General features: G+C 45.5%; 1 protein-coding gene across 4 annotated transcripts in view; it reads left to right on the top strand.

Annotated features, from left to right (window-relative positions):
• The first annotated feature begins 683 nt into the window (after nucleotides 1-683).
• CHL1 (cell adhesion molecule L1 like) overlaps nucleotides 684-13,497 on the top strand; it is a 209,196-nt gene continuing 196,382 nt past the window's right edge. For 2 of the 4 annotated variants that reach the window (XM_053378169.1, XM_053378168.1), the window contains exon 1: nucleotides 1,935-2,365. The gene's annotated coding sequence lies outside the window, so the exon portion shown is untranslated. Of the gene's footprint in view, nucleotides 880-1,933; nucleotides 2,366-13,497 lie in introns of those variants that run through there. The other 2 variants (XM_053378167.1, XM_053378170.1) reach the window with 2 other exon arrangements.

The following is a 13,497-nucleotide window of genomic DNA, read 5'->3' as shown; positions in this document are numbered from 1 at the left end:
TGCAGTGTAGCGGCAATTTGGGAAGGCAGGTTTTGGTCACCGGCCTCTCTGTGTGGTTAACCAATCACCCTGGAGTTGAAGTGGCTATTTAAAGTGGGTATTTCAAATGGCAATTCTCTGTCACTTGTTTTAGTACATCCCAAAATTAGCCCTGACAAATATCTCATGCATCCAAAACTGGATGCAATCTACTTGTTCAGAACAAAAGGGCATTTATTTTACTTGTGTCCTGCAGAGGAGAAGCCCCTGTATAAAGATTCCTCCAGCATGTCCTTTTTGTGGTGGTGGTGATGTTGGGTGTTGAGGGGCATCATTATTATTATTGTCATAATCATCATCGTTACTACATAGCTGATCAGTGTGCATGCCCTGTGCCTCATCTCCCCCCACCGTGAGAGGGAGGGGTCTTCTTCTCCCACCCCCATTTCTCAGAGTTCCTCCCCTCCACCCCACAGTGTGGGGAACTTTCCAAGCAGCACTTCTTGGCTGTTCTCGCTCTCTAAGCCCATTTTCGCTGGAAGGGTGTGGCAGATACCTGAGGAGTTCAGGGAGGGGAAGTGTGAGGCACTAGCAACATGCCAGGACTGGACCTCTTTACCTTTGGGCAGAGGGAGGAGGCGGCTGGCATGCGATCCCTCCTATCTCATGCAGCCTGAGGAAGGGGGGGGGGAGTACGGGGGGGGGGAGTTATGCATGCGTGCGCTTGTAGGGGTGTGTGTGAAACGATTAGAGAGCAGGGCACCAGTGCCAAGGGAGACTTTTCTCCAGCCATCTGATGCCTGGTGGTGCCCACTTCCCTCCTGCTTCGCCCCCCTCCTCGTTTTCTCCCCTGTTGCAAGCAGCTGCTCTGAAGAAGAACAACTCGGCTGCCTTTCCAAGGTACGGCGCGCTCCCGAAGGAGCTTCTTGTTGCTCTTGGTAACGCAGGGTGGTTCAGCATGGCAAGGATAGCGCTCTCTCTCTCTCTCTCTCTCTCTCTCTCTCTCTCTCTCTCTCTCTCTCTCTGTGTGTGTGTGTGTGTGTGTGTGTGTGTGTTCTCGTGCGGGAGAGGGTGATCTCAAACTTTACCACCCATTAGGGGATATTCGAATAACGATAACCCGGCGTTTTAGACACACACTTCTGCCCCCTTAATCTAGTTGGGGGTGTCTCCTCCTTGCGCCTGACTCCTTTTGAGTTAAGGGAATGATCATTTCATTCTATGTTTCGAGGAAGAAGGGAAACCTGGGAAGCTGGGATCATCTCTCCTTGTTTTGTGTCTTCAGGGAAAGCTCATTTAATTTTTATGGCTCAATGGGAGAAGTTCCACACCTGGCTGTATTTGTGTGCATGTGTATTTTACTCGACATATTTGAATGTTTTACACACACGCGCATTTTTCTTTTTTTAACAAATCCAATATATAAATAATTGGGATGGTTATACTGTATATCAGAGTACTCTCACCACATTCCACACACCCCCCTCCGGAAGACGGTGACCATCATTGACCGTTTATGTACAGGGAAGGGGTTTCACACCTGCTGCAGTGGGAGGGGGATCAGGTAAACCCTTCCCCAGCCCTCCGTTGCTCTGTAATTGGGGAAAAGACATTTCACCCTGGAAAGCGTGTGTATGTCTGTGTGTGTGGTGCGCCCGGGAATGTTAAGGGGGTGGGGATAATTCACTTTGATGGGTAAAACAGGGGCTCCTTCCCTAAAACACATGATTCCCAGGTACCGGAAAACGTTCCTTTCATCGTTCCAGGTCGCCACAGGGTGAGCAGGTCCCTCGATGCCCCAAGACACGCATCACCCACCCACCTCTCTCTCCCTCCCTCCCTCTCTCACTCTTTCCTAGGGAATACTACCAGCTCTCTCTCCCAGCTTTGCAGCGGTGTAAAGTGGGGAGGGGGGTTGGCTCTGGCTCTTTTCCCTCCCTTGAGCAGCAGCAGCAGCAGCGTGTGTGTGTGTGTGTGTGTGTGTGTGTGTGTGTGTGTGTGTAGAGCTGGGAGAGATTTGGGAGGTTTAGGGGCTCGTTGCCATGGCTCCCTTGAAGCTCTGCCGAAGGAGATATTGATGCCAGTCACGGAGGGACCCTTCTTCCTTTCTGCACGCTTGATATTTTCTTCCCTTCTTCTCTCTCTCTCCCCCTCCCTCTCTCTCTCTCCCTCTCTCTCCTCCTCCCTCCCTCCCTCCTCCTTTCCCCTTTTGGCGGAGCAGGCAAAGTGATTAATTTGGCGAGCCGGGACGGGGCTTCCTGGTGCTGCGCTCGCCTCCAGAGCAAAAACGGAGCCGGACTCCCTGGCAAACTCCTGCTGCCTCTTCCCGGAGAGGTCCACACAGACCCCCCACCACACCACACCCAGGGGCTGCCCAGGCTGCAAGGTAAGAGAGAAAAGGACGGATGAGGGGTGGTGGTGGTGTTGAAGGAGCAAAGAGTGTGAGAGAAGGGGGAGGGGCTGCTCGCTCCCTCTCACCTTGATGGGAAATCGATGGCCATTGGCTTCCTGGACGAAGCCAGCAGGCGACTCCGGGGCTGTCCAGGACGGGCAGGAGAGCGACAGGAGGAAGCCCGGGACGGGGTCTCCAAAATATGGGAATGGAGCGGCGTTTCTTCCCCACACCTTGAAATATGCAGAGATGAGGTGGGTGGGTGTGGCCGGAGCAAAGGCAAGGCTTACCTATGGGCTCACCTGGAGGGCTGCATTTAAAACCGCGCGCCCCTCCTTCCCCACCTCAGTTTGCGTCCCCTGCCCGATGCCATGGGCAGTTTAACAAGTGTTTGGCTTGGCTCTCCCAAGGCATGGGTTGGTGGCGGGGTTGAGCGAGGGAATTTCCTCGGAATGGTGCCGTGTTGAGTGTTGAGCTTTTCCTGCGCGCAGGTGCGCGTGAGGTACCACCCCCTTTCTATCCAAGGAAAGAGATGCTCTCAGGTTGTGGCTCTGACTCGTATTGCCAAAGTATGGGGCGTGGGGATTTCACGTTTAAAGTCCACCATCGCCTCTCAAGTGATCGATCAATTGTGCAGTCCCGGGAAAAGGGGCGGGGACTTTCCTCTCCCGTGTGTCGGTGACGCCTGGAGAAAGTTTGCATATGGGCGCCGTGCGTTGGAAACATCAGAGAGACCGTTTCATGAGTCTCTGGGGGTGAAGGGGGTCGTTTTGTGTTTCTCGACATCGACAAGTGCGAAACCAAGATGTATGCTGCTGAATTTGAGGATTAGATACCTTTAGTTGTTTGTGCTATATGAAACACTTAAATCTCAGGGCTGTGGGTCTGAGCCCCACATTGGGCAAGAGATTCCTGTGCTGCAGGGGGTTGGACTAGATGACCCTCGTGGTGCCTTCCAACTCTATGATTCTATGTCATGCTGGATGTTTTGGATGCATTCAATCTTGCAGGGCTTGGTTTGGTTTTCCAGTGGGAGCACAGCTCTTATTTTTGGAGATAGTATTTCATTCAAAAAAGGCCAGATGTGCTTAAAGGTAAAGGGACCCTTGACCATTAGGTCCAGTCGTGGCCAACTCTGGGGTTGTGGCTCTCATCTCGCTTTATTGGCTGAGGGAGCCAGCGTACAACTTCCAGGTCATGTGGCCAGCATGACTAAGCCGCTTCAGCTGAATGAGAGCAGCGCACGGAAACGCCGTTTACCTTCCTGCCGGAGCGGTACCTATTTATCTACTTGCACTTTTTGGTGTGCTTTCGAACTGCTAGGTTGGCAGGCGCTGGGACTGAGCAACGGGAGCGCACCCCGCCACGGGGATTCAAACTGCCGACCTTCTGATCGGCAAGTCCTAGGCTATGTGGTTTAACCCACAGTGCCACCCGTGTCCTCTGTAACTGAAGAGCACCTGAGATGTTATGGTGGTATGGCCTATGACTTAGAATGTTGGCATGACCAACTTCCTGTACATTGGACTGAGATGCGGCAGGATAAACCCTCCCTACACTAGTCCCGCCTTCCCTCCCAAAAGCCACTTCCTCCCACATTCATTACTTTCTGGTAGAAGTTCCTTCCAGCCTTGAAGGCTCCTAAGGGGAAGCAGAGCTGGGCAATGGATCTTAGAAGGAAGAAGGCAGGGCGAAAATTTCACACCCTTATGCCCCCTCCACAAATGCTTTTTAGGAACATGGCAGCAAGCTAACACAGGGTTGAGATGTTTGGGTGTATTGCCTTGGATTTGAAAGCAGAGTTTCTTTTTTATAATAGAAAAGCAGGGTGGAAATCCATTAAATAACTCAAAGGCTGCCCCTGAGTGTGTGTCTCAGACCACTGGATTGAATCCAGTCTCAATTTGTTTTTTATTTAATAGCAGCGAAAGGGAGGAGTGCACTGCCTGTCAGACTGTAGTGCAGGAGGAGGAGGATAATTTTAAACCTTTTCTCCCCAGCCATGATCCTCATGCAGGATAAGGGTTAGAAGAAACAAACAAACCCTGCCATTGGTGCCAATGAGAACCCCCTCTTGCCCAAGGCTATTAGCAGTTTGTTGACACAGTGGTTCATTGATAACATCCTACACACTGCGGTCCCCATGAAAACTGCTTTCTCCTGCAGCACCTGCTATTAAATTTTAAAAACTTGGTGCAGTTGCTAATAACATGTTTAGAGTCAATGTGTCAGTTTGGCCCTAATTTTGTCACACACCTGCTTGAAATCAGTGCGTAAAGTAAGCCATTAATAAAATCAAGTTCTGCTCATTTCAGTTGCACCTAAGTGGAAGTAACTTTAGTGTGGATCATCTAATATATAGCTTGGTTCCCTTCTGATATTGTTGGACTACAACTCCCATCATCCCTCATTATTGGCCATGGTCACCGGTGGCTCTTGCCTTTTGGGACCAGGAGGATAGAAAGCAGGAAGGCCAACAGTAGGTGAAGCCTGAGCCAATGACAGCTGGAGCCAACTTCTTCCAGGTTCCTCCCTGAGTTCTGCATGGGCAAAATTGAAACCAAGGAGGAGGAAGCCAGCAGCCAGGGCTTCTTTGGAGGACCACATTCAGCTACCAGGCTGGAAGTTCTCCACCTCTGACCTAATCCATCAGAAATCCATTTGCAGGGTGGTGGTCGTGGTGAATAAAAGTGTAGACTCTGGTTCAGCTTGATTTCAAATTGGTCTCAGCTAATACAAGCTGTTTTCCAAACAAAAACTAGAGGCTATATCATTCCTCCAGCCCCCAAACCATATTTCAAAATTCAGAAACCACACCAGGAGCAAGACAGGGCATGAATGCTTCCACTACGTGTGAGATCCTGCCTGCCTGCCAACCTCTCTCCATCCCAAACCTTACATGATGGCAACTTGAGTGAGTGTCTGCCTCAGTTCTTTTTGCAAATCTTTCCCTTCCTCAAAGGGCAGCAAATCCCTCACCTTCCAGATGGAAACAGTGTAGCAAGATGTGTATGCCAGTGGGGAGGCTCTGCCAGTGACAGAAGGAGCTTAGTTTCAGCTTCCCTCTTGATAGAAATTATTTCCCCTAATGCTTTTCTTCCTCCAGACATACAAGCCCTTGAACTCCTGCAGGAAATGACAGACTAGCCTCTCATTAGCTGGAAATGTCATTCTGAACTTCATTTCTAGAACCAGGAGACACCAAGAAGACTTTTCCAATTGTTGCTGGAACCCCATGCTGCCTGATACACCATCATTCTTCTCCATTGTGGGGATGGGGAAGGGTAGCTGACATCAGAGAGATGTCACTGATCAGGTTCTTCTTCAAGGGTTCCTTTCTTCAAGCATTTGATAAGAGTGCTTGAGGGGACCATTTGACTATTGGACCAGCATCTCTTTCCCACACCCCTATTTGATTTCATTCTTAAGGTAACCTTGATGTTGAAGCAAAATGCCCAAGACTACTGGACTGAGGCATGCATATTTTTACAACGCTTTGGGGGCTGATGAGGCTAGCATTCTCAGGATAGTTCTCTTTTAGAGAAAAGTACTGTTCTAGATAGTACCGCTTGAAGAACCATGTGGCTAATGCCCAACTGTCATCTGCTGCTGCTATCATAAGAAGCTCATATTTATCTGGTACAAAATATTGATTTTTCCAGATCACAAGTTGTGGCTGACTTATACATTTATGTGTCATTTCTGGGAAGTTTTTTTCTGGTTCAAAAGGCAAGTCAAATGTCTAAACTATGTATAGATCAGCAAGGGATTCCTGGAGCATGTGAGTTTTGTGTGACAAAGCATCCCTGCTACCCTTTGAACCTCCCAGTACCAATACCAAGAGTAAGAAGCATGGCAACTATACCAGCCCTGAGACTATCATTTGGGTTAAATCAGGCCACAACTTTATTGACTAGAGATGTAAGAGGTTTGGCATAGGCAGGAATCTGCATGTATCTGAGCTGCTGGTGCCCCCTTCCTGAAAATGAAGGTCTTTTTGTCTTTTAGGGAATGAAAGAGAGAGTGAGGAGCTAAGAGCATGAATTGAATTGGATCGTGTGGCTAGTTGCTGGGAATCTCAACTGGGGAGAGTGTTGTGCTCAGGTTCTGCTTGCGGCTTTCCTATTATAGGCATCTGATTGGCACCTGTGAGAAAAGGATTCAAGGCTAGATGGGTCTTTGGTCTACTCTAGCACAGCTGCTTGGATGGTCTCACGAGGCAGGGGCTTGTCTGTGGAGTATGCCCACCTCAGTTCTGGTTGCAGCAGTTTGAGTAAGGACACTCATTGTTGCTCCAAACACAATGGACTAGTTCTTTCAGTATGAAATGAAAATGTTTCATTGAAACATTAATAACAGTCAATGCATTTGCATTGTACTTTGGGTATGTAAAAGTTTATTCATAAATGGAAGAGCATACTACCTACGTCATCAGTGACAGTAATTCTCTACTGTACTACTGTGCTGCCAGGAAATGAATAGTTGTATTCTTTATGAGGGCTTGCAACAAGAAAATTAGGATACTGTAAGGTAAAGGTAAAGGTAAAGGTACCCCTGCCCGTACGGGCCAGTCTTGACAGACTCTGGGGTTGTGCGCCCATCTCACTTAAGAGGCCAGGGGTCAGCGCTGTCCGGAGACACTTCCGGGTCACATGGCCAGCGTGACAAAGCTGCATCTGGCGAGCCAGCGCAGCACACGGAAACGCCGTTTACCTTCCCACCAAGAAGCGGTCCCTATTTATCTACTTGCACCTGGGGGTGCTTTCAAACTGCTAGGTTGGCAGGCGCTGGGACCGAGCAGCGGGAGCGCACCCCGCCGCGGGGATTTGAACCACCGACCTTTCGATCGGCAAGCCCTAGGCGCTGAGGCTTTTACCCACAGCGCCACCCGCTTCAGGATACTGTACATACGTTCAATTGTGGGTCTTTGGATTATAGTTTTCTATTCAACATAGTAGCTGTCACTCAGAGGAGTGCAATTATTACAGGCATTTAGCATGTGCTACGTTGATAATTAAACATAATGAGTGAAAACATAATAGCCCTGCTATTTATTCCAGAAAGCCGCAAGATAAGTATTCCTATAAATAAGAGATTATTTGCAAGCATTTTATGTTTATTTAGTGGAGTCTGAACTGCAGCCATTTTGTTTGCCACTGAAATGCTTAATGAATCACCTGTCATTGGATGAGAGGGGGCAAGCCAGCAAAAAGTAGCTTTAAGGTAGTCTCAAGGATGTTGTGAATAGTGGGCATGATAAGAAAGCTTCTCTATTCCCCAGCTTTTCTTTATTTTTAATTTCCCCACTGGGAGAGGACAGGAACTATTGCAAAACAGTACTAATTACTCCAGTTTATCTCACATGTGTTACATTGATGTGGTTAATTATTGCTTTTCCCATTAGCAGTGTTTTAAAGAATAATGAATTAACATATCACATTCATCAAAAGAGCATCTACAAAGTTTATCTTCTCAGAGCCAGTGTGTTCTTGCGTTACAAGAAGTTACGGAGGTTTCCCAAGGAACAAAATGTATTGGGATTCCTTTACAAGGTGCTTTAGACCTTGATGAATGACTTGAATTGATCACCAACGAGTGACACAGGCAAACTATTGGTTGCTTAGCAACCTGATGTGATTCTACAAATTTTGGGTGCATTTCTTCCGCAAGTGAGGAAATTCTGTTTTTGTTAAAGGAGCACTTTTTTGTCAGTACAAAAGCCGCCCCGGCAAGAATACGTTACCCAGAGGAATTCTGTGCCACTCTTTGTAACAGAATATATTTGAAGAATAAAGACTGATGGCTGTTCGCTGGAAAACTGTGACAATCTGGAGCCATTCAAATGTTTCCAGTGCTTTATAATAACTCATAATTGCATATTTGTCCTTTCTGAGTCAGACGTCTGCAGAAAGACAAGTAGCAGTGGGAGAAATCCCACCGGAGGGATTCATCCACTCTGTGCTTTTGAAATGGTTCATTCATGCTGTCTTGAAGTGTGAGGTCCTGCTAGGTCATGTTGAGTTACATGGTGTTTCATTATGAGTAAATGGAACATAGCATGGAGCATGCAGTTCAGTGATTGCCCAAATTATAACAGGGCAGCTTGGCACAGCTTGGGATTCATACGACATGGGACCTTAGCCGGCTAGTCCCAAGGACTGAGATTGATTTCTTGAATGACTCATCTTCTGTATTGTCTTCCCCAAAAGGGATGCTAAAGATCTAAATTTCAAGAAGAAAATGGGGTGAAATTGTGTAGCAATGCCGATTGAAGACAAAGATGGGATTTAAGGCAACTTGTCGGTTTCCACGGCAATTTGGACTGAAGCTTTGTTTAGAAAGAAGATAACTTCGTGGCTCGGCAAAACCATAATGACACTATATTTGAAACCAGCGCAGCTCGTTGCTATATTCTGATGGGATAACTGTTTAAGTGAGCCAATCCACATCTCTCTATCTATACCACATCCTAACATTGATTTTTAGGTAGAAATTCTATTACTTTCCGCTGGAGGACCTTCATTTGAAAAATGGCAAAATATGACCTTAAACACTAGATCAATGCTGCCCAACCAATTCTGGCTCATGAACAACAATATTGAGCAAGTAAGCGACTACAGGCTGCATAGTACTTTATTCCTTATCTACCCTGGAGGAGAAACAAAAGAATGAGAATCTCAGGAGGGGAGGGAGGTACATGGAATTCCTTTCTGTCCAACCTTTCCTTGACAGCTACATAAAAGGAACGAAGGAATGATCACGCAGGTTCATTCAAGAAGCAGTTTATGCACTCATGGGTATATTTCATGCAATTCTGGTTGTTTCAGGCTCCCCAAGAATACAGTATGGGCAGGAGCTGAACTAAAAATAAAATAAAGGTAAATTGAAATGATCCAGTGAATGGGTTGTCTTCTTTATGAAGGATGACTTTAATGATTATATTTTTTTAAAGTCATAAATAGGCTGATTTGTGTGAGAGGCACAAAGGCTGTTTTTATGCCTTGAGATGGAGTGGAGAATAGATAAAAGCAAGGTACTATCAGGCTTCAAACACATGGGATCATTCACTTTTAAGACAGAAGCTTTAAGAGAAAGAAATGCTAGTTTACCTGGTTAAGCTAAATGGCCCGTGAAAACAGCAGTCTGAAGTACAGCATCCATATTTAGTGACAGTATATCTCCGGCTGTGAAGTATAGGAAGAAAATTTTGACACTGTTGGAGGGGAGAATTTCCACTTGCTTGCCACCCATCCCAAGCTCATATGATTTATTTTTATCTCAGAACATTAATGGTCGGGTGTGTGTCTCTCTGTGTGTGTGTCACCTACGATTCTCTGTTTGAAGGCTGTCAGGTCCAAGATAAAGATAAAGAACTATAAGAAGGAAATCAAGGGCCTTGATATTGCACATGAAGAGTTAGTATCCAGACAGAAGAATAACCACTGGTCACAGTGGTTCTGACAGTCTTCCCCACTTTGGTGGCATGTTCTGTATTTACTTTTAAATCATAACAATGATTTATAATTTTCTAGCAATACATATGAATTAGCACATGCAAATATACATGCTCTTTTTTCTTCTCTGGTGATGTGTTTCCTCTCTTCTTTTTTGGCACTGTGTAAGTGGATACTTTAGAGGCTAGTCTTTCCATAAAAGAGTGGATTCCACCCTAAATGGCTCAGATCATGCCAAGGTTCGAGTCTAAGCCTGCACAACATGTGACCCCAAAATCCAAATGCAGTCTGCCAGCTGCATACTAAAAACTACCTGGCAGGCATAACGCAAGCCTGGGGGCTGGGAAGTCACAAATTATTCAGGCCTGCTATAAGGTATTTGTATTGGTTTGCGCAGGATTACCGGCAGTAAGACGTTACATTTTTATTATTGGTAGATTTTATTTGAAACTGGATTTCCTCCCCAACAATTACAAAAATCCCAAATGCACATATATAGTATGGAGAAGGGTAGCTGGATCCCAGGAGTGTAGCTGATCACAGGTTGAACGTGATTCAGCAATGTGACATGGTTGCAAAAAAGGTTAACGCAGCATTAATGGAACCAGTTTCCAAGTCAGAAAAAGCGCTACACTTTATTATGTTTTATGGACTACCATGCTCAGTTCTAGGTGTTGCCCTTTAAGAAAGGTGTAGTCAAATCTGAGTGGGTTTAAAGGAGTGCAATGAAGCAGTATCTGTGAGAGAAGGTTGAAGAAACTGACTAAGTTCATCCTGAAGAAAAGAAGATTGAGTGTTGGAAGTGATCGACCTCTTCCAATCCATGAAGGCCGGTTACAGTGAAGGTTCAAAGCCTTGTTTTCTGTTGCCCAAGGGGACAGGACCAGAAGAAGTTACAGGAGGGTTCACTTTCACCAGAGGTCTTCAAGGATACACTGGGCAGCTGTGTGGGGGTGGTGGCTTAGCTCTGAATTTCCTGCATCAGGCAGGGGATTGGGCTAAATAGCCCACAACGTGTCCTTCAACAATATGATTCAAAGTTCCTCCTCCAGGTAGGGCTGAAAAGGAATGATTTCTGTATGAAACCTTGGATAGCTACTTTCCAGTCAGTTCAGAAAACACTAAACTAGATGGAAAAATGGTCCAGCTTTCTGCATTCCTAGGCTATCTCTGGCGCTCACAAAGAACAGTGACATTACTCTGATAAAACTGATGCAACACAATTGCTTTGTTGGGAGAGTGAATTCTACTTCACACACAAAAAACCCCTGATGTTTCATTTATGAGAGCTCTAAGAGTGGCATTTTTAAAGTTATGTTTATTCCTAAAGAATTGGAATGAACTGAAGTCCCTGGCAATGGAGAGAAGGGGCGGGGAGGGAGTTACTTAAGACAATTACGTTGTGCTTTTACACATGTCTGCTTGCATTTGAAGCAAACCCCCATTAAAGGAATTTCTGGCTTAATGATGCATGCTTCTAAGGCTGTCATTGGACAACTTGGATTTAGGGCTCAATATTCATGAAGCTAAGGAGAAACTGTGTAAAAGCACATTCCTCTCCCCTCACCCCATATTTCTGCATGCTTTTATGCACGTCTACTGGCATGCACAGATGCCTGATTATTTCTGCCTGCAATTGCAGTAATTGCCTCTGTACAATAGCCAAGCAAATGCATTGCGATATAGGCCCCTAATTTAGTTCCTTTCACTTTGCTCAGTTAACCATTCAAGGCAGTCAGGATAGAGGGGGAAACCCCAGTCTCTTTCATACCTCTGATGATTTTTGCACATCTTCTGTCACTACAAGATGTCTTACGCACCATTCTCCACAAAGATACTTAGCATATTGCCTTGGAAAATGGAATATGCATTGATCAACATAAAGACACTTTTCAATGGGCTCTGCTAAAGACTAGAGAATGTCCTGTATATATTATGTAGGTGACAAGACAACAGCGCAGATGTAATGGTGGTATAATTTAGATGATTCAATGGATTCCCAGTCTTGTAAGAGGCTTCCTTTTGGCCCATGTTCCGTATATCTAAGCAGAGCTTCATTCAAATCAGCAGGAGACCAGATGGATGCACAGCCCAGCTTCCAGGAAGAGGTTTCACATGACTAAAGATGCAGATTATACACTGAATTATTTGTAACCACATTACTAAAGCACTGACAGCAGCAATATTTTTTTATGCTGAGCGCTTAATTCTTCTCTGCACCCTCATTTCTTTTTTAAAAGTATATTATCAGATATCTGTTTTTCTCCTCTATCTCTCAGCACGTTAACTCATGGAACAAATTGCATGTAGGTATGCAAAAATAATGGAAGAAGCCATTCATTTGAATTGTCTTTTGCAATATACCTGAAGAAACATTCTATTACTGAGGTCAGGGGCAACACTAGGCGTTTTTCTGCCTGAAGACAAGATGCTCCTACATTCCAGACACAGAAACAGGCTGGACTGGCAGTTGTATTAAAAGGACTCAGATTTCCTCTCTAGCAAGAACACCTTGAATGGTTAACTAAGCAAGGTGGGGAGACCTTGGCTGTGCACCTGAGGGCAGCAGGCGCATTTAGGTGGCACAACAGGCTGTGTGCCATGCACACTCTTGTCCTCCAGCAAAGGCGGATGGCCAAGGTATGGCCTTCATTCCTCTCCTCCTGCCTTTTGTTTCTGTTGCCTGAGATAACTGCCTCATCACGTAGGCAAACAATAAGCCTGGCCCTGACATAGAGATCACAATTCTCTCTAGAGGTCAAAAGTTGACATGTGTTTCTTTTCAAACTGAAAAAAATATATATCAATGAAGTTGGGCCGGACTGAAAATATTAAGCAAAGTAAAGAGGCAAGTAGCAGAATGATTCGCCAGAACATATACAGTGGTACCTCGGGTTACATATGCTTCAGGTTACAGACGCTTCAGGTTACAGACTCCGCTAACCCAGAAATACTGCTTCAGGTTAAGAACTTTGCTTCAGGATAAGAACACAAATCGTGCTCCGGCGGCGTGGCGGCAGCAGGAGGCCCCATTAACTAAAGTGGTGCTTCAGGTTAAGAACAGTTTCAGGTTTAGAATGGACCTTCGGAACGAATTAGGTACTTAACCTGAGGTACCACTGTATTCACAAGATAAAAATGCCCAGCAAGCAGATGCTGAATCCAAATGGATGCTGAATCCAAAGCATAATTTGAGTCACATCCACACCATCCATCGAAAGCACTGTTATATTGTTTTAACAGTTCCATAGTAAGCTCATAAATTTGGGTCCCAGGTGGGGAAAAAGGCCAGGGTCACTATACTTGCTCACTCTCAGATTATAAACTCCTCGGAATTAAGTAGGGGGAGGGGAGGGAAATAGGACTTTTTTCATATGTAAGTCTGTAAAGTACTGTATACACCCATTATAAAATAATGAGAGAGAGAAGAGATCAATAGTAAATTTAAAAAGTAACAGTGCTGTCAATTATTTGATAAAAAATTTGATTCCTAAAAATTTCTAGGCATTATACTTTGAAGAGCGTGTATGTAATTCAGTCTTGCAGAAGGATTCTTAATCTCTGCAATGTACACATATGCTGGATTGCCCAGTTTTGCTTTTTCATGTCTGCCTGGCATGAGAAGATCTGATATCAGTCAGGTTATTAAACAGAGAATACCAAATAGTATCA

Source organism: Podarcis raffonei, chromosome 2 (genome assembly GCF_027172205.1).
Source record: "Podarcis raffonei isolate rPodRaf1 chromosome 2, rPodRaf1.pri, whole genome shotgun sequence".
Lineage (NCBI taxonomy): Eukaryota > Metazoa > Chordata > Lepidosauria > Squamata > Lacertidae > Podarcis > Podarcis raffonei.
The sequence above is the reverse complement of the archived record's forward strand: the minus strand, read 5'-3'. Positions and strand labels throughout refer to the sequence as shown.